The sequence below is a fragment of the Lissotriton helveticus genome, chromosome 10 (assembly GCF_964261635.1).
Source record: "Lissotriton helveticus chromosome 10, aLisHel1.1, whole genome shotgun sequence".
Classification (NCBI taxonomy): domain Eukaryota; kingdom Metazoa; phylum Chordata; class Amphibia; order Caudata; family Salamandridae; genus Lissotriton; species Lissotriton helveticus.
The window spans coordinates 818984706-819005668 of record NC_136071.1 but is presented as its reverse complement, the minus strand read 5'-3'; the positions used below and the strand labels follow the sequence as shown (position 1 = coordinate 819005668).

The following is a 20963-nucleotide window of genomic DNA, read 5'->3' as shown; positions in this document are numbered from 1 at the left end:
AAAGCTCCACTCCCATCACCCTGGGAGTATAATACGACTCTTCTCCCTTTAGGTTATTTTTACAGGCACCTTATGGACCCGAACCTTAATTTCAGGAAAATTCCCCTCCTTGTCATCGGGTAATGCATCCAATGCTTCCCAGACCACGTCCATGCTTTACTATTCCCACTTTTAATCGGTTTCAGGCCTTTGCCTCACTTGATGAGAACGATTGACAGAGGGTGAAGTTAGAGTGTCAACAGATTAACCTTTCTGAAAGGTTAAAAGGGGAATATTCAGAGGAGCTAGAAAACATACCTCCGATCCTTTGTACTCAAGTGATCCCATTCCGCGAACCGTCAAATCCAATCATACTATGTTCGCAGAAAGCTAGTGATGAGAAGGAATTAAATAGTGTAACTGGAGCTATTGATATAAAGGCAGGAATTAATATTTCTACTGCCGAAGAAGAACAGGAAACAGTATATCAAAATCAAACAGGTGTAAATAGAGTCATAAGAACAGACCTCAATGATGACATGGTGACACCACGGTTGGAGACCATTGCAATAACCAAATGAGCTGTAGGAGGCTATTCACTAGTTAGCTGGAACTTAGCGGGCATTAAGGGGAAGTTAAATACTCCGTTTTGGAAGGATTTTATTATTGCAGGGCACGATATCATCTGCCTGCAAGAAACGTGGAGTCAGGAATCGATCCATATAGAAGGATACTCCTCATACTGCCTAAATGCTATTAGCTCCCCAGCTGGAAGAGCAAAGGGCGGCCTACTACTGTTGATTTCTAACAAACAAACCATTTTTAAAACCAGAAGTTATTCAGTGGTGGAACCCCATAGCCAGGTGCTGCGGCTGGAAAGTAATAGAGGCCCAGATTTAATTCTTGTCAATTTCTATAACAATAATTTCGATGCCTCTAGGGAAAATATTTTGTTACCTTTAGAGAAGGAAATTGAAAGAGTTTTGGCAGTACCCAGTAGGCTCGTTACCATCTTGTGGGTGGGAGACTTTAATATTCAACCATGCCCATTGGCACTGGGGAACCCATGTGGATTTAGGAAAGAAATGGATAATTACGATGGGGAAGGCTTAGATCATCTGCACTTTCCCCATTGTAATTATGGTTCGTCACTGAATAAACTGATAGTTAAGTTTGATCTGGAATTACTAGCCTGTAATAGGAACAAGAATAACATCAGTTGCCCTACGTTCACAGGTAGGAACACGCACATTGATATAGACCATATCCTAACTTCCTGTAGTAGTGAATACTCTAATTTATGGGTTAATGAAGAAGCTCTGAGTGATCATAATAGCATATCTATACTACTACTCTGTTGGGGGTATAAACCCCTTGATACTAATGTTTGCTCTAAGGATATAGTAGCCTCAAGACCAAATGGAATGAGGATCAAATGGGCTGGCATTGATCCCTCCAAAATACATAAAGAGGTAGTGGACAAATGTAGAACTGAGATAGAGTATTGCCTTTGCGACGAAGTTAACCCAGAAATTTTGCTTTCAAATTTCATTAGGATTAACGAAACTATAGAAGGTATTTTCACTAAAAAAACTAGGGGGAAAAGAGATGCTAGGAGGGGCTGGTTTGACAAAAGTTGTACAAGGGCACTACACAAGTTAAAACACGCACTGAGCACAAAGCCCCGGAATAATATAAATATCCAGATGTTACGTAATAAGTACAAAATATCCTTGATCAAAAGAAAAAGGAGCTCCAAGAAGAGGCATGGCAAAACCTTAATTTAGCTTCCGAAACGAATAATATTAAACTTTATTGGGAGATTATAAATAGTCCCTTTTTAAAGAACAATAACATACCAGAAATAACATCATTTGTAGATTGCAATGCGTGGATCGAACATTTTACTAACATTTTTAACCCAGATAGGATTACTGTTCTTCAGGAGGATCCTGTATGGCTGCCCATGTCCCTCGGAATAAGCCTTGAGGAGGTATATGAGGGTTTAATTGATAGCAAAGGAGGGAAAGCGCCGGGCCCAGATGGGGTCCCGGTAGACTTGTTTAAAACCAAAATGAACCTCTGGGCGCCACTTTTAGTAAGGCTTTTTAATGTGGCAGCAGAAGGAAGCCTCCCAATTTCATGGAGTCAGTCTGTAGTCATACCCCTTTTTAAGAAAGGATCAAAATCCGAAGCGTGTAACTACCGCCCGATCTCCCTTTTAGATGCATCAATCAAGATTATGAGCAGGATAATGTTGAAAAGGCTAGAAACCTGGGCGGCTGAAAACGCAATTTTAACTTAAGTACCATATGGTTTTAGAAAAGGCTTGGGGACATTATAGCAGTGTGTCAACTTGGATCTCCTTATTAACAAATATACCACTGCTAAGGATGGATCACTGTTTTTCTGCTTTGCGGATCTGAGCAGTGCCTTTGATCTTGTGGATCACTCTATATTATGGCACATTTTAACCAACTTAGGCGCACCCAATGAAATTATACACTTTTCAGCTAGGCTTTATGAGAAACTTTCATGTAAAGTACGTTATGGACTTTTTGGTGAATGTACCCCCTCCCTTAAAGTTTCAAGAGTCATTCGACAGGGTTGTGTTTTAGCTCCTTTTTTATTTTCATTATTTATTAATCAGGTCGACTCAATTTTGAGCGGGATTCCTGCGGATGCACCACACATAGGAGGGAAGGCGGTCCCTATATTATTATATGCGGACGACGCTGTTTTAATATCACGTACACAGATTGGTCTACAACGACTTATTGATAACTTCATGATATTTATCGAAAGTAGGAGACTTAAGGTGAACAAAACTAAGACTTTCGTGATGACTTGTGGGAGTAAGGTCAAGTCAGCAAGCTCAAGTTTCTTTATTGACAAGGTTAAAATGCAACAAGTTAAAACTTTTTGTTACCTCGGGATTACATTCTCAGGCGATGGTAAATGGCAACATGAGTTTGATAATATAAGTTTAAAGATGAGTAGGAATACCGGTAGTATTTTTAGATTTTCTTCAAAACTGGGGGTCAGAAGTATAAAAGATATGATGGCCATTTACAACGTACGATGCACCTCATCGGCTTTATATGGTGCTGGTGTTTGGGGGCACCAACACAATCCAACTCTTCAGGGGGATGAAAATAAATTTCTTAAAAAGCTACTCTGTGTACCTACCTCGGCATCCAATGAATTAGTACATAAGGAGGTAGGAATCTAATATATCTCTGACATAGCGGCACTACGCCCCCTGCTGCTATGGCGCTCCATTTGGTCCAAAACGGAAACACAGTTTACAAAAGAGATTATTCGTGACTGCCTGAGGCTTGACCATGTATCCCGTATTTCTTGGCTCAAATATATTTACTACTGCTACGATCTCTTGTTTGACTGTAATATTTTTCTCCAACCGGAGAATGTAGTTCAATTCTCCAAAAAAGAAATAAAAACAAAGGTTTCTCATATATAAAAAGGAGAACCGTGAAAAGATGTCTGGAAAGTTATCCAGTTTGGCCTTTTACAGGGACCTTCAATTGAATATTGGTTTTTCAATCTTATCTTTCCATTGTGACTCGAAATTCCCACCGTTTTGTTTTAACGCGCTTAAGATTGGGTACTGCACACCATTTAGTAGCTTTTCCTAAAATGAAATCTCGATCAGACTCTGCATGCCCATGTGATAACACTTCAAGACCGAGTAGCTGCCACTTTTTATTATTTTGTAAATTTTATACCTCATTCAGGAAATCTTATCTAAAACCTGTCTTTTTAAAAAACCATGTTCGTTCCACAAAAACAGCAATGAACCGGTTATGTTCTTTGGAAAGCCCAGACACATGCTTTTTTGTTGCGACAAATATATTGAAATGTACAGCTGCCAGGAAATCCATAGTCATCTGATATTATTTGACTGTGTTATATGAAATTTGACCTGTCTGTACATTCTAAATTGTATGTATACTTTGATTCAGGGTATATTTCTGGTAAATTTCTTGGATTTATTACATTTGTACGACATAATTTTTAATGCATTATAGGGTTTTAACGCGATATAAACTGTTTTTTGTACTGATTATCAAATGGTAAATTGTTCATGAAACATCGTGTTAAAAGGATTTATAAATGAAATATCCATTTTAGGCTAATTGATGACTTTTCTAATAATTAATTCATTGAAATGTTTATGTACCTGTTTTGCTTATATGGTTATGACTTATAAACCGAATAAAGCATTTTAAACTGAACTGACTCGGCATACCGGTCTACACACAACGATCCACAGCAGGGAGCCCTTCACACTACAAGCAGTGGATACTAAAACAGCCGTAATAGGGGTTTAGTTATAATCATGGGCCTTGGTGCCACTGCACCTATAGCACCAATGACTCTTCTGACCTAGGCTCTAATTCTAGCAAGGAAAATGGTCTCACTCTACTATTTAATGGTAAGCTATCCATAATTGAGAATCAGTGGCCACTTACACTCTTGGCAGCAATATCTGCTGCAGGAATGCAGGAATATTTTTTTTTAATTTTAAAAAGGCACCTTATATTGTCCCCTTTCTTGGGGTATTTCTCTGGGGAAGCTGTTTCTGACCATTTCTAAAAAAAAAATAAGTCCCCACACTGCTGTCATTTTGGGCCATCACTTTGACAATATAAGGGATTCTCCAGTATTAGGGTGTCTTTCATAGATTCACATGCTTGAATATTCACCGTCGTCGAAGTGGGAGCCCCACGGTAAATAAAATAGCAATAAAATTCCAATAAAATATGTATGTAAAAACATAACACATAAAAATATACTCTAGATATAGTTGCAAATACCAGGTCATAATTCCTACATAGGAATACATAGAGCGAGAGAAAAAACATTTGCAACATATCCCTGTCATTATGTTAGTCCAAACTACAGCCAATCAGGCGCAAGCACCCCTCCAGAACCTTCTCCACAGAGGCATAGGCCCTCAGATTTTCTACCACACGTCCTGTGAAGGGAGTCTCCCTGAGCTCTGCTCAGTTTTTTTTACTTTCTCTGGTTTTCCAGTACTCTACAGCTCCGTCGACGGTGGCTCTGTCGGCGATGGCTCCGTCGGCGGTGGCTCAGTCGACCGCGGCTCCGTCGACGCCTGTCCTGTCGTCATCGTCGCCTTCAACGACGATTTTGTTGACGGTGGTGCCATCGTCCTTCGCATCCTTGCCTCTGGTGCCGATTCCTTAATCCGGGTCTGGTATTTCCTCCGCTGACCCTTTGCACCAACGTCGCCAAGTGCCTCTGGAACAGCTTGACATTCCACGTGCCACGCATCCCCCGTCGCCCCTGTTTGCGACAGGTTCTGAGCAAGACTCGGCTTCTGAGGGCGAAGAGGATGACCATTTCTGGACAGCACATAGCCCTTCTGAACTAGTCATAAAGTGTCAGGACTATGGGGATGATTATGAGGACTCGTATTCTCAGGAGGAAGAACCGTCCACGCAGATTCCGACGGCCTCAATTCCTCTGTCCCTTATTTCCAATCTTCAATACATGCTAGAGGATTACCTCTGCCTACGGCACCTGCGCCTGCACCACCTACTACCGCTGTTCCGCTGCCGCATCTGGCACCTGCACCACCTCCTACCGCTGTTCCTCTGCCGCAACCGGCTCCGCCGCCTGCTCCGACTAAGACCTCTATTCAAGTCCATGCTACGGTGTATGAAGACGATGATGATAATCTTCGCCCGGACAGAGAGGATGGTGAGCTACAGGAGGACGATACTGATGGTGATGGAGATAGACAAGACTGGGACAATTACCAGATTCAAACACCGTCCTCCCCTCCTGCTACTCCGGGGGATTCCCCTCCTGTTGACATTGCAGGTTTCCACCAACTTATGGATAGAGCGGCACTCAGTTTTAAGCTTCCTATGGTTCAAAGGGAAGAGGACTGCTTTCTGTATGACTTTAAGAGTCAACCTTTCAAGCAAGTTCGGACAGTCCCAATCATCGACTTCATTTGGAACGAAGGAGTCAAGTTGATGCAAACGCCGAATTCCATCCCTGCACAACTACCTCGATTGGATAAGAAGGATAAGGCGCCACAGGGTTCTCTTCGGTCAGCATGTCGATGAGGCGCTGCAGACGATGAAAAAAGATACGGAAACGGCTCGTTCCTTGGGCACTTTACAGTTCCGCTAACAGCCCTTTCGTGGTGCGCGCGGACGCGGGACCACCTCTTCCTTTCGTGGAGGATCGAATCAATACCGTTCCTATGGCCAGAGACATCAACGGTATTCCGACCAGCAGCAGCAGACCTCACGCCAGCAAACTTCCAAATCGTATCGTGGAAAATCTTCCTACAGAGGTTCCACTTCCGAAAGGCAATGACTTACCTTTCCCGTGCAAGGTTGGAGGTCGAATCTCCCTGTTCTTTCCTCAATCACCTCTGACCATTGGGTGCTGGACATTGTATCTCGTGGAGTTCGTAAAATTTCCACCTCACACTCTTCCAACTGGTCCACCTCCTGCGCACCTCATATAACTTTTCAAGCAGATTCACATCATGATTCAGAAAGGTGCCATCGAAGTGGTCCCCAAGTCTCAGAGGGGGATGGGATCTTATTCCCGTTTTTTTCTCATCCTCAAAAAGACAGGCGACTGGCGTCCAATCCTCGATTTAGGGACACTGAACAAATACCTGAAGTGCCAGTCCTTCCGCATGCTCACGTTGATGGAGATCTTACGTCTTCTTTGCAAGGACGACTTCACGACCACCATCGACCTCCAGGACGCTTATTTCCATGTGCCAATTCTTCCTTGTCACCGGAAGTACTTGCGCTTCCGGGTAGGGCGGAGAGACTTTCAATTCAGGGTGCTGCCTTTTGGCCTGCGTTCCGCCCCTCGTGTCTTCACGAAGGTTTTGGCCCCAGTAGTGGCTTACCTACGTCTTCAGGGCGTCCACATTTTTCCATACCTAGACGACCGTCTCATCAAGTCGCAGTCTCACAGCTAGCTGTCTCGAGACACTCAACTCTGTCAGGACTTTTTTCGCTCCCTCGGCCTTTCCATCAATGCTGAGAAGTCTCAGATCGACCCAGCTCGCTTCAGGACTTTTCTAGGCGCCACTCTGGATACGTCGCTAGCCGAAGCTTGCTTTCGTTTCTTACGAACGCCAGCTACCGATTCTACGCCTGGTGACCCTCCTTTGCTCAAAATAGTCTGTTTCCGTTCGTATAATGAAGACTTTTCTGGGAATGGCGTCCTCGTTCATCTCTCTGATACCAAACTGCAGACTCAGGAGTCGCCCAATTCAGGAAGAATTGGACGGTCAGTGGTGTCAGGTCACCGGCTCCTTCAACGATCAGGTACGTGTGACCGCCTGTCAGAATCAGTACTTACTTTAAAAAATGTATAATGTCTTACCACTTGCTACACAGGAACAGAGATGCTTGATCCCGAATCCCACCAGGGCTAAAACCCAAAGCTCGGTTATCACGAGTCTCTAGGCAATCTCCACTGTGGGGAAGGGGGAATGTGGATAAAATAACAAAAGAGAAGAGACAAGTCTTGGTTGGTTCTTCTTATCCAAGTCCGTCCTGCAGACTTCTGACAATTGTAACCGAAGGAAAAAGATTTCAATTAACTTCTTTTCCTCACTACCCTTGGTCTCTGTCCTGCCCTCTATTGCGCTCACTCACCGGTTATCTCCAAGAACTAAGCCTCTCTTCTGTCTTAGCCTTCTTTTCTTGATGGTTCTGCTAACCTCGCCCAATAGCCTTTATTTCCTGTAATATAGTTTTAAACTCATTATACTTGTGTTTACTTAGGCTTGTTTTCTTTCCTGTTACTAATGACTTGTACTCACTCTCTATTGGACTTGGTCTCTCACTCTTCTTTACTTCTTTAATATCTGTGCTTCCTCTCTTTTACTATGCTAGGCTGGGTTCCTATGTTTTTGCAAGAAAAAATATTTTTAGAAATATATTAATCGTTTTTTTATCACTCCTCTGTTGTATCCTATCTTTCTTTTATTCTTAATGTGTTATTCACTTACTTGACAACTCTCGCTCTGGGTTTTGATCTTGTCTTTCCTTTTTTTTGTGTGTAATGTATCTAAGGATTTAACTTGTCTTGTTTTTTCCTTCGTAGTTCTCTTGTACTAAAGCACCTGGGTATCCCTTCTTCTCATGAATCAATGATATCTCTCTTTGACGGTAAGTTTTTTGACATATACTTTCAAATAACGTATTATCTTGGTTCACGCTAATTTAGAATTGTATTTCCACTTAGCTTATTGTTTCTCTGTTTCCTCTCCTCAGCTCGTCGGCTTCCAAGGCTGTTGAAGGTCGCGCTCTGAATGAAGCGTCTCTCATAACAGAACACGGAGAGCACTTCCTTCGCTCTGACCCGGTCTTCGTGGAATATCCTTCGGTAATTAAATTCGTCGTACTGCTATTTATTTTTTCACTATAAACTCACTGGTAACGCACTACTCTAAAACGCTTCTGTTCTCGGTAAAATCCTCGGTGAGGTGCGCAGTTCTAATCACGCGCACGCATCACCTGGATTCTTGACTGCCTCTCGCACAACACTAGATTGCTGACCCGAACTCGGAAGTGGCCACCATCTTACAGTGCCAAATCCGAATAAAGGCTGACCAAGAGGCATTAGATGACGGAGGTTTTTGTATAGTACCTTTCCCTTGGTGAATCACTGCCAGCGATGCCCTGGGAGTCCTGATAGTACCCTCCAACAAGGTAGACTCCCTCCATCTTGGCTTCATAGGAAACGCAGATGAAAGAACTTAACCAATCTTGGAGCATTCACATCACAGTCCCGCTCCCAAGATCGTTCCTCAGGGCCATACCCCTTCCAGTCCACCAGATAATATAGTTCCCCCTTTGATCTTTTTGAGTCCAGAATTTCCTTAACCTCAAACTCAGTCCCAGTCTCCAAATGAATTGGTTTTGGTTTTAGTGTCACTCTCAAGTTTGCTGAAGCCTTCTTCAACAAAGAAACATGAAAGACTGGGTGTATTTTCATCTTGGGTGGTAGTTTAATCTGATAAGTTACCTGATTGATTCGTCTTTCTACTTGATAGGGCCCAATAAATCTAGGTTGGAACTTCCGATTCCCTTTTAATCTCAGATTTTTGGTGTTCAACCAAACGTAGTCTCCTTTTTCTAATGAGGGGCCTTCTCTTCTTTTTTTATCAGCATAGTTTTTATACCTTTCCTTGGCTAACTCTAGATTCTTTCTTGCACTCAGATGAACTTGTTCTAGATGGGAAACTATTTCTTTTACGGCTGGGACAGAAATGTCAGCCTGTCTGATAGTTGAATTAGGATGTCTACCATAGTTCAAATAGAAAGGGGAGTAACTCGTGGAAACGTTTTTGGCATTATTGTGGGCAAATTCAGCGGCCCACAGATAATCCGACCAATTTCCTTCTTGTTTTAAGAGAAACAACCTTAAGTATTGTTCCAACTCCTGATTTACCCTCTCTGTCTGACTGTCAGTTTCTGGGTGATAAATGGTAGAACACCTAACCTCAGTACCTAAGCCCTCCATAAATGACTTCCAGAAATGAGATATGAACTGGGTTCCTCTGTCTGCGATCACTACCTTGGGAACTCCATGAATCTTTACCACTTGGGTACTAAAATGAGCGGTTAACTGCTTAGCAGTTGGGACCCCTTTTAAGGCGGTGAAGTGTGCCATTTTTGTGAATGAGTCTACTACCACTAAGATGGTGTTGTAACCCTGACTAAGTGGTAAGTCTGTAATAAGACTGTGTGCCATGGATAAGGTGGAGTGTGTAGAGGCTGAAGTAACCCTTTAGGAGCCTGCCGTTCAGATTTTCCCTGAGCGCAAATCTCGCAGGTTTTCACAAAATCTTCAATATCTTTATTCATATCTGGCCACCAATAATGTCTCTTGATTAGCTCTTTCGTCTTTGCTACACCTTTGTCCCCTGCCCGCTTTTCATCGTGGCATTCACACATCACTTGCTGCTGCAATTCTTTAATGGGGATATACAAGGTGTCCTGGAAGTAAGGTAACTGTTGATGGATCTTTCTCCCATCCGATTCCTTCACCCAACTTTGCATGACCTCTGGACTCATTGCCTCTGAAATGCTCTTTTCTAAGTTGATTGATGAAGTGGCTCCAATAATCCTGGTACTTGGAATAATTGATTGATTTTCTATGGGAGTTTTTTGATTTTCTGTGCCTACTCTGGATAGCGCATCTGCCTTCCCGTTTTATGCTCCCGGCCGATAAGTAATCACAAAGTCGTAATCTGCAAAGTACAGCGACCATCTTAGTTGTCTCGGGGTGAGTGTTCTAGCTGTTTTCAAAAAGTTCAAATTACGATGGTCCGTGAAGACTGTCACTTGATGCTGTGCTCCCATAAGATAGTGCCTCCATTCCTTAAAAGCATCTTTTATCGCCAACAGTTCTTTCTCTGTGATGGTGTAATTTAACTCCACGGGTGCCAGCTTCCTTGACCTGTAGGCTACTGGATGTAATTGACCAGTCACCTTATTACGTTGGGACAGAACTCCTCCAACCGCTTGGTCCGACGCATCGGTCTCAACATAGAAGGGCTCCATTGGATCAGCATGTTGTAGAATGGGAGCCGAGGTGAATGCTTGCTTCAAAGAATTAAAAGCCTCCTCTGCCTCACTCGACCATTCAAATGGAATTCCTTTTCTTAGCAGTCGTGTGAGCGGCAGGATCTTCCGTGAGATTTCTTTGATGAATCTCCGATACAAATTTGCGAATCCAATAAAACTTTGGATCTCTTTGACACTCGTAGGAGATTTCCACTCAACTACTGCTTCTATCTTCCGCTTAGCCATGAGGATTCCAGTTGGGGTAAGAACAAACCCCAAAAATTCCACTTGGGATACATTGAACGCACACTTTTCCCTTTTAACAAACAAACGGTTGTCCCTTAGTTTCTGTAATACTCCTCTAACCTGTTCTTGGTGTTGGTCTTTATCAGGAGAATAAATCAGAATGTCATCTATGTACACTATGGCACATTGATCAATGTATTCCTTCAGGACGTCATTAATGAAATGCTGGAAGGCTGCCGGAGCAATGCAGAGACCATAGGGCATGACCTGGTAGTCGAATAACCCACATTTTGTCCGAAAGGCCGTCTTCCATTCATCGCCTTCCCGCATTCTCACCAAGTGATATGCCCCTCGCAGATCTAGTTTGGTAAATATTCTTGCTCCTTTCACCTGATCCAAAAGATCCGAAATCAGAGGCAACGGATACCGATTTTTCTTTGTAATTTTGTTAATCGCTTGGTAGTCGATACACATCCTCAATTCCCCTTCTTCCTTCTTGGGCACGAAAAACAGAGGCGAGGATACCGGGGACTGTGAGGGTCTAATAAATCCATTTGCCAGATATTTATCTAAATACTCTTTCAAACGATGGTGTTCTTTTTCCGTTAGCGCATAGACTCGACTACATGGTAAGTTCGAGCCCGGTTCGATCTCAAACTTACAATCATAAACCCGGTGTTGGGGAAGCTGTTCAGCCTCTACTTCATTAAACACATCTTCAAAATCTCTGTATTCTTCAGGTATCTCTTGCGCATCGATCACACATATTGAGGCTCCGGCAGAACACAGTGAATGAGCTGGATTTATCTCTTGAACCTTTTATTTCTCTCTAAAGAAATTCTCTATAAACAATAATTGGAGTTCATGTCTATCACTCTGGTACTCCAGTTGATTGTTGGATTGTGTTCGGTAAGCTACGGAAGTCCCAATATCAACTGAAATTGAGGAGCATCTATTAAGTTGAACTGAATTTTTTCTTCATGTCCATCGTTAGAAATTAAATGTATAGTTTCCGTATGGCTTACTATTGGACCAGAAGACAGATTAGTTCCATCCACGGCTCTTACAGGCTCACTCTTGAATTTCCTAATTGCGTGTATTCCTACTTTATCTGCAAACCTCAGATCGCAGAAATTTCCGGTAGCCCCCGAATCAATCATCACTGAAACTTCTGTTAGCGTAACGTGTCTGAACTTGACCTTCATTGACAAGATCAAATGTGGCGCTGCAGACTGTAAGGTGTTGGCTACTCTGTTCTTCTGGAGTCGTTTCTAGATTCACACCCACCTGTTCAACTCCGCCCACAGGTGGTGCAATTAGTTTTCCTTCGGCTTGAAGGCGGTCTTTGGCTTCTTTGGACAGTTCCGGACAAAATGTCCTCCTGATCCACAGTACATGCACAAATTGCTTGATCTTCTCTTATCCTTTTCTTCCTTTGACAAAGGACCTCTTATCGTCCCAATTTGCATTGGTTCTGTACTCTGTTGGCTTTCGTTACTTCTACTATTGTCAGATAGCGCTCTGTAAAATCTGGGAATCATCGGTCTAAATTCTTTTCTTTTTTCTCCTTTCCTTTCTCCTTGGCGGAAGTCTATTTCCAGCACCAAATCCACCAATGCCGATATCTCTGTGGGTCTGTTAGGTATTCCGGCCAGCACATCTTTTAGCTCATCCCTCAGCCCTCGATAGAAGACTGACGCTCTCTTACTCTCAGGCCAGTCAGTTTCCACCACCAGTTTATTAAACTGAGCCAGGTAAGATACCAAGGACCAGATGTTGGAGCCAAAATACCGGTCGGTAACGGCCGATTTCGGCCATTACCGACCGGTATTTATGATTCGGCATGTAGGGGGCATGTCATTTACAGAATCGGTAAATTTACCGATTCGGTAAATATACAGAATCTGTAAAATACCGAATCGGTAAATTTACCGATTCTGTAAATGAGATGTAGGTGGCACTTCAAAGAGTGCCACAGACCCTTAAGAGTCGGTATTTTACCACCCAATCCTATTGGGTGGTAAAATACCGAATACAGGTGTGCATGCACATCTGTGCATGCACACCTGTGCTATGTGACACACAGACATGCCCTTAGGGCATGTATGTGTGCCACATGTCACACATGCCTGTAGTCTGGGTGCTTTGACACCCCCTGCAAGGGTGCAGGGGGTGTCAAAGTGACACCCCCTGCACCCTTGCAGGATTCGGTATTTACCAATTCGGTAAATACCGAATCGGTATTTCCCATTGATTCCTATGGGCTTCACAGCCCATAGGATTCAATGGGAAATACCGATTCGGTATTTACCGAATCGGCAAATACCGAATGTTTCCGAATCGGTAATTCACATTTAGAAATTACCTACATCTCCCACCTTCTATTTTACCGATTCATAAATACCGAATCGGTAAAATTCGGTATTTAAGAATCGGTAAATTAGAATTACCTAAATCTGGCCCCAAGTCTCTATTCCCTTGTCTCAAATCAAGCAGTTCGTTATCTACGGCTTGAGATATTCTCCGCTGATCAAAAATCCGTAAAAATTCCTGTGTGAACTCTTCATAGTTTCCCAACAGTGGGTCATTTCTACTGACCAAGGGCATGGACCATGACGCCGCATCCCCACTCAAATATGACGGCACAAAGGCCACCCTAGATTGCTCATCAGGAAAAATTGAAGGGCGGCACATAAAGTGTAGGGAGCATTGTGTAATAAATATTTGCGCCTTTTGCGGGTCTCCACTAAATCGCTCTGGGGCCGCTAACGGTATAACTGGGGAGAAGGAATGTATTACCTGAGTAGTCATTCTATTGGTTCCTTCCAATGTGGGGTCTTGGGCATTGTGTCCTGAACTAAATGGTTGCCTTAACCTCTGTGCCAGTTCTGCGGTCTCCTTTCTGGAATTTACTATTTCTTGCTTAAGACTCTGATTTTCCTCCCTGACTGCGACTATCTCTTTTTGAATGGCATCTAACAAGTTTCCTAAGGTTTGTAAATGTATCCCTTCCGCCATCTCTGTTCGGGTGTAAATTGCAACTTGGGCACTTCACTCTGTCAGAATCAGTACTTACTTAAAAAAATGTATAATGTCTTACCACTTGCTACAAAGGAACAAAGATGCTTGATCCCGAATCTCACCAGGGCTAAAACCCAAAGCTCGGTTATCACGAGTCTCTAGGCAATCTCCACTGGGGGGAAGGGGGAATGTGGATAAAATAACAAAAGAGAAGAGACAAGTCTTGGTTGGTTCTTCTTATCCAAGTCCGTCCTGCAGACTTCTGACAATTGTAACCTAAGGAAAAAGATTTCAATTAACTTCTTTTCCTCACTACCCTTGGTCTCTGTCCTGCCCTCTATTGCGCTCACTCACCAGTTATCTCCAAGAGCTAAGCCTCTCTTCTGTCTTAGCCTTCTTTTCTTGATGGTTCGGCTAACCTCGCCCAATAGCCTTTATTTCCTGTAATATAGTTTAAAACTCATTATACTTGTGTTTACCTAGGCTTGTTTTCTTTCCTGTTACTAATGACTTGTACTCACTCTCTATTGGACTTGGCCTTTCACTCTTCTTTACTTCTTTAATATCTGTGCTTCCTCTCTTTTACTATGCTAGGCTGGGCTCCTATGTTTTTGCAAGTAAACATATTTTTAGAAATATATTAATCGTTTTTTTATCACTCCTCTGTTGTATCCTATCTTTCTTTTATTCTTAATGTGTTATTCACTTACTTGACAACTCTCGCTCTGGGTTTTGATCTTGTCTTTCCTTTTTTTTTTTTGTAATGTATCTAAGGATTTAACTTCTCTCGTTTTTTTCTTCGTAGGTCTCTTGTACTAAAGCACCTGGCCACCATCTTACAGTGCCAAATCCGAATCAAGGCTGACCAAGAGGCATTAGATGACGGAGGTTTTTGTATAGTACCTTTCGCTTGGTGAATCACTGCCAGTGATGCCCTGGGAGTCCTGACACCGCCCGGATGCGGTCGGCTCTTCAGTGGTGGGTGTAGCCATCCAACGTGGCTGCCGGGACCTCATTCCTCACCAATACTCCGGAACTTACTCTGACCATGGATGCCTCCTTGGAAGGTTGGGGCGCGCACCCACAAGGGCTGTCCATCAAAGGCAAATGGACTCCATTCCAACGCTCATGGCATATCAACAGGTTGGAGTTGATGGCCATCTTTCTGGCTCTCAAGTCGTTCCATCTGCTGATTCAGGGGGAGTCGGTGCTCATCCAAACGGACAATACCACCAGTATGCACTACGTGAAAAAGCAGGGCGGCACCAAATCTCCTCTCCGGTCCCGGCTAGCACAAACTATCTGGGATTGAGCGCTTCGGCACCACGTTACCCTGACGGCAGTTCATCTTCCAGGCATCTCAAACATCCTAGCGGATGCCCTCAGCAGGTCAGCATCCTCGACGCACGAGTTGGAGCTACATCAGCCGACTCTGGACTTCATTTTTCGGCGTTGGGGTCTTCCAGGCATAGATCTGTTTGCGAGCCCAGCGAACCGGAAATGCCTGTCCTTTGCAAGTTGGCTTCCCCATCCAGAATTGTCCGGGAATGCCCTTTTGATGGATTGGTGCGGTCTATTCGCCTACGCCTTTCCGCCGATCCCACTGGTATTGTGGAAGATGCGGAGACAGCCGTGCCACATTCTCCTGATCGCTCCCCGATGGCCTCGACAAGCGTGGTTCTCGGAACTGCTGCTTTTTTCTCAGTGCGAACCCATTCTCCTTCATCCTCGAGCAGACCTCCTAACGATGGACGAGGGCCGGATCTGTCATCCGGACCCCTTCTCTCTCAGGTTATCAGCGTGGAACCTGAGCACCTTGAATTTGCCCATTTGAACATCCCGCCAGCATGCAGAGACATTCTGGCCAATGGCAGAGCTCCATCTACAATTAAAGACTTATAAACTCAAGTGGAAAAGGTTCTGTCACTGGTGTGTGGCTGCCAACATTCATCCTGTTCATTCTACTCCAGCTCAGCTTCTTCCGTTCTTTCTAGAGCTGGCACAGTCTGGGCTCTCCCACTACACTTTGAAAGTTTTCTGGCGGTGATTTCTCGCTTCCGGCAGGATGGCTCCTCCTCTCTCTGCTCTTCCAGAATCATTCGTCAGTTCTTCAAGGGACTATTCAGGAAGTTCCCATTAGGCATCCTCCTCCAACCTGGCATCTCAACATTGTGTTGGCGCAATTGATGAAGGAACCATTTGAGCCTATCCACAAGGCGGATTTAAAATTTTTAACCTGGAAGGTGGCCCTTCTCCTTGCTTTAACCTCTCCACGTCGCGTGAGTGACATTCACGCCTTTACCATTAAGCCTCCTTTTCTCCAATTTAAATCGGATTGTGTAATGCTTCGCACTAACCCGGCTTTCATGCCTAAGGTTCCCACTGACTTTCACCTCAATGAGCCTGTTTTCCTAAAGACTTTCTTTCCCGATCCTCAATCTCCAGCAGAGCAGCGCCTTCATTCTCTGGACATTAAGCGATGCCTTAAATTTTACATCGATAGAACGGCACCCTTTCGCAAATCTGATCAGCTGTTCGTGGCATATGGACGCATGTGTAAGGGGCGTTCTGTCACCGAGCCAACTATTGCACGTTGGATTTCTTCGGCAGTTTCTTTCTGTCACCAGAAGGCTGGCAAGCCTCTTCAATCCTCAGTGACAGCTCATTCCACCAGGGCGATGTCATCCTCTACTGCCCTGTTCGCTGGTGTGCCGATTCATCAAGTTTGCAGAGCAGCTACGTGGTCCAGCAGGCACACTTTCACGAGACATTATTGCCTTGAAACAATCAACGAAGCCGATACGGCAGTGGGACAAGCAGTGCTTCACAATCTCTTTAACTAAGGTGAGCCTCTGCTTTCTACCCTCCACCTATATGGTTTATGTAATGATATTGTTATTATTATTATTATCATTCCTACCTGGCTATGCTCTGCTACTTTGCATCTTCATGCCTATGCATTGCTGATTTTGCTCTTACAGCCAGCTGTTACTTCTCACTATTCTATTCAAGGATGTGAATCTATGAAAGACACCCTAATACTGGAGAAGAACAATTGTTACTTACCTGTAAACAGGTGGTTCTACAGTATTGGTGTCTTTCATAGATTCACATGCGACCCACCCGCCTCTCCTCAGAGGCTCGCTTCTCCTCCTAGACTCTTTTGTCACTCCTGTACTATGAAAATCTGAGGGCCTGAGCCTCTGAGGAGAAGGTTCTGGAGGGTTGCTTGCGCCTGATTGGCTGTAGTTTGGACTAACATAATGACAGGAATATGTTGCAAATGTTTTTTCTCTCTCTCCATGTATTCCTATGTAGGAATTATGACCTGGTATTTACAACTATTTCTAGAGTATATTTTTATGTGTTATGTTTTTACATACATATTTTATTGGGATTTTATTGTTATTTTATTTACCGTGGGGCTCCCACTTCGACGACGGGGAATATTCAAGCATGTGAATCTATGAAAGACACCAATACTGGAGAACCACCTGTTTACAGGTAAGTAACAATTGTTATTCTCGCTCCTTTCCTTTTTCTTCTGGGCCATTGCTGTGAGGCCCCAGGGGTCAAGAGGAGCAGGGCTCTGCATCTGAATGCAACCCTGCTGGCCTCCCTGCCACCGCATGGACTCAGCTTTCACCCCAAAACTGCCCCTGAATGATTAATTCCGACTTTGAGGTGCCCCTGCCTGAAGGCAAGGGTGTGGCGGTAGTGCAGAGAGTTAAAGGAAAAGCAAGCCTTCTTACCAGATGTTAATTGATTGAGTCACTTAAAGCCAGGAATACTGGAATTATGAGTTACTGCAGCAGCAGCATTTCTGCATAATTATGGGTTTACCACATCTGCTACATAATGCATCATCTGCTGCGTAATCTGCAGATTTTAACAAAAATATTTGATTCTACCTCAAACGGAACAAAAGTTACTTAAAATGTGACAAAGTGTCCCGGAGCAGTGGAAGGCTCCTTGCAAAGATTTACTGGAAATCTTGAAATTGTTTATTGCTGTATTTGGGTGTACAACTGGTACTAATGAGGTGAAATATTTCCCCTGAAAGTGTTACCAGGAGTTAAAATGATTAAGTAATGCTAACCACAAAATGTGCTGCATTGCGCTGCCTATTTGATCTTTTCTTGCCACATAATTTAGTCTTCTCCTGGTGCTTAATTCCAGTGGCTCTGCTTAAACTTCATGGTGGCAAAGACATTGTTTTTGAGATGTATTGTAGGGGTGTTAACTGCTACGTTCTAGAACAGTGGAGACACTTATGAAAATATTTGCATTAGATAAAGTCGGATTACATATTTCTATACTATGTACTATATTTTGTAAGAATTTGTTTTATCTCAGCCACTGCATGATTTTGCAGCAGCCTAGCACAGACTGTGTAACATATTTAAAATAATGTGCTATTATGTTTCGTTTGCTGATCATGATTGTTGTGATTTGATTTTCCAGGTACTCCTCCCACCCTATTTTGCTTATTTATAATTTGGGTGTTTCATTGGAACGGTCAACCCAGGGAGGATAGCACCAGCCCTCAGGAATGACTCTGAGTTTGGTAACTTTCTCCACAACCATTCCTGTCGAGTTAGTTTCACTTAATCTCTTTGAGGTTTTGCTTACCTGCATTTGAATTAGTACTCTATTCTAAGTAAAAGGAAATGCACCAATGTATGTTACATTTTGATAATTACAATTAGACACTACAATTTCAGAGCCCAAAGTACTTTAGTATGGATGCGAGTTCCCCATCTGTCACCCTCAGTACTTACTGTGCTTTTATTTCTATCTGGGTTTGTCCATTCATTTTGTGCTTGCTGCAGGGGCAAAGGGCCTTAAGGTTTAGTGGACAGAGTGCTCAGTCAAAACATGGCATAATATTAAGACAGTTTGGGATTGATGATAGGCTATTAAGATACTTTTATATTTATCCTAATGTCTATGACTTTGTAGCCGTATTGTTCAACTGTGACTCCTATGAATCTCCTCATGTGCCTCTTGTGAACGTTGTCTCATGTCATGTGAAGCCCTCTGGTGCCTTCTGGTCTAGCTGGCACTATGCAGAACTCAAAATAATATTAATTATAATAAAAGCAGTCTGCAGAGTTTTGGCTAGTCTCACTCTATACAAATAACACATACTTAAAAGACTTCTTGCTATGCTGAAGATTGATTATTTGGCTAATGCTGCAAATCCTTAACTATGCGAAAAATGCCGCAGCTGCATAATCACATAATTCCAGTGGCCCTGACTATAAATACTATTTATACTATTCCTCAATGAACCAACTAGGGTACAATTATGTGTCGCTCAGCTTTAACACACACGGACATCTGCTCTGCTGGTAGTTGCTAACTAAGGGTTCATAACCTAAAAGAGTAAACTTATCACCAGGTAGTTTAACCTTCATTTATTTTTCAATCAAGCTATTAGTGCGTTACAGTTACCTGCCATTGAAAAAAAAAACCACTTAAGACTATTTTGTTCGTTTATTTTTTTTTAGCCATCTCTTTGACCCTGCCACTACACTTTCTGCCCCCTGCCCCCTGCCCCTTCCCCTACCGCACTCTGATCACTGTTCACATTCTGTTTAATCCACTTCAAGGGCTCTGTGTAAACGAAGACAGCCTGGAAATGAGGCAACTACAAGATGCACCTCCAGTCCACTTCATTTATTTTACTTTCAAAGCCATTTAAGCCCCCCCCCCTTGGAACCCTTCCTCGCCCCCCTTCCCAGAGGGGCGCACCCCACAGTTTGAAGACTTCTGCCATATATGATCAACCTAAACAAGCACTAGCAATGCCAACAGGTCTCTCCTATGTGAGATCTATTGTAATTGGAAAATGTATTTACATAGTGCTTACTAACCCTGATGAGGCATTAAAAACATTGCTGTGAGTAGCACATTACTCCACAACCTAGTATTAGAGTTAAATAGTTAGATTGCTTTTTTTTTTTCTTGTGGCTTAGTTGTGTTACGTTTCTGCTCTTGAGTTCTTATATGCTAAGCAGTGTTTTGAGTAGGGATAGAATTATGAGAATGGATTAGAAAAGTGGAAATAGTAAGTTGTTATTGGAAGTAGTTGCCATGTGCTCCTATTAGTTGGGTAAATTGGCTGAAGAGGAGGTGGACGTTTGGGATGGATGTTTAGGAGTTCATAGTAGTCAGAAAGGTTTAGGATGAATCAGAGAGACAAGAGATGGGACAAAGGTTGAAAGAAGTATGTGTATTATATATATATATATATATCACACCAACGAGTTGCCTCCAAAGATGAAGCCACATCCCAGCATGTAAAGTCTGTTTTATTTCAAGGATTTGCAAGGTAGGCAAATGCACACAAATGTCAGCCAAACGCGTTTCGGGCATGGACCGCCCTTGATCACTGGCAAGGAAGTAACAGCAGAGCAGTCCGTAGGCACAGTTAAATATCCCGCCCATGTGGGCGTGTGCTCAAAGGAATTATGGTTCTTGCAGTCCGCTCTTAGTAAAACCATGACTGGGCGCCGTCAATTCCCAAAATGTTTATCTTACCCCAGTGGGTATGTGCACTGCAGCCCGGCTTGCACACCATAACGCCATCCTTGAAATGGGCATGCTGTCTCTCTCGTGCCTCTTGATACACTGCACGAAGGTCCTGCCTGTTGCGCAGTGGGGTTCATCGCGGCTGAGCCTGCCGTGATCAAGGGCGGTCCACGCCCGAAACGCGTTTGGCTGATATTTGTGTGCATTTGCCTACCTTGCAAATCCTTGAAATAAAACGGACTTTACATGCTGGGATGTGGCTTCATCTTTGGAGGCAACTCGTTGGTGTGATGTATAGCGGCAGGCTCAGCCGCGTAGAAGCCCCACTGCGTAACAGGCAGGACCTTCGTGCAATGGTTTGCAATTAAGGCATTTAGAGAATTTTCTGAGCCCCAGCATGAGATTGATGCTTTGGTCTTCAGGGTATTTAGCAGCTTTTCTATATCTAGGCCTCTCCTTCCTACTCGTGCTCCTCCATGGCATATTCCTTCAGTTCATAATTCCTTATAGGGTTCTTCCTTGGAACCATTAGAATCTGTGGATTTAAAGTTTCTTTCACTTAAGGTGTGTTTT

The 20963-nt window shown here is 43.4% G+C and overlaps 1 long non-coding RNA gene across 4 annotated transcripts in view; it reads left to right on the top strand.

Annotated features, from left to right (window-relative positions):
- LOC144784542 (uncharacterized) overlaps window positions 1-20963 on the top strand; it is a 346194-nt gene that overhangs the window by 5291 nt on the left and 319940 nt on the right. Inside the window, exons 2-4 of one of the 4 annotated variants that reach the window (XR_013601675.1) lie at window positions 8135-8183; window positions 8289-8400; window positions 14659-16697. The exons of 1 other annotated variant lie outside the window; for it this stretch is intronic. This is a non-coding gene — a long non-coding RNA (uncharacterized LOC144784542). Of the gene's footprint in view, window positions 1-8118; window positions 8184-8288; window positions 8401-14658; window positions 16698-18317; window positions 18450-20963 lie in introns of all 4 variants that reach the window. 2 more of the 4 variants (XR_013601673.1, XR_013601676.1) reach the window with 2 other exon arrangements.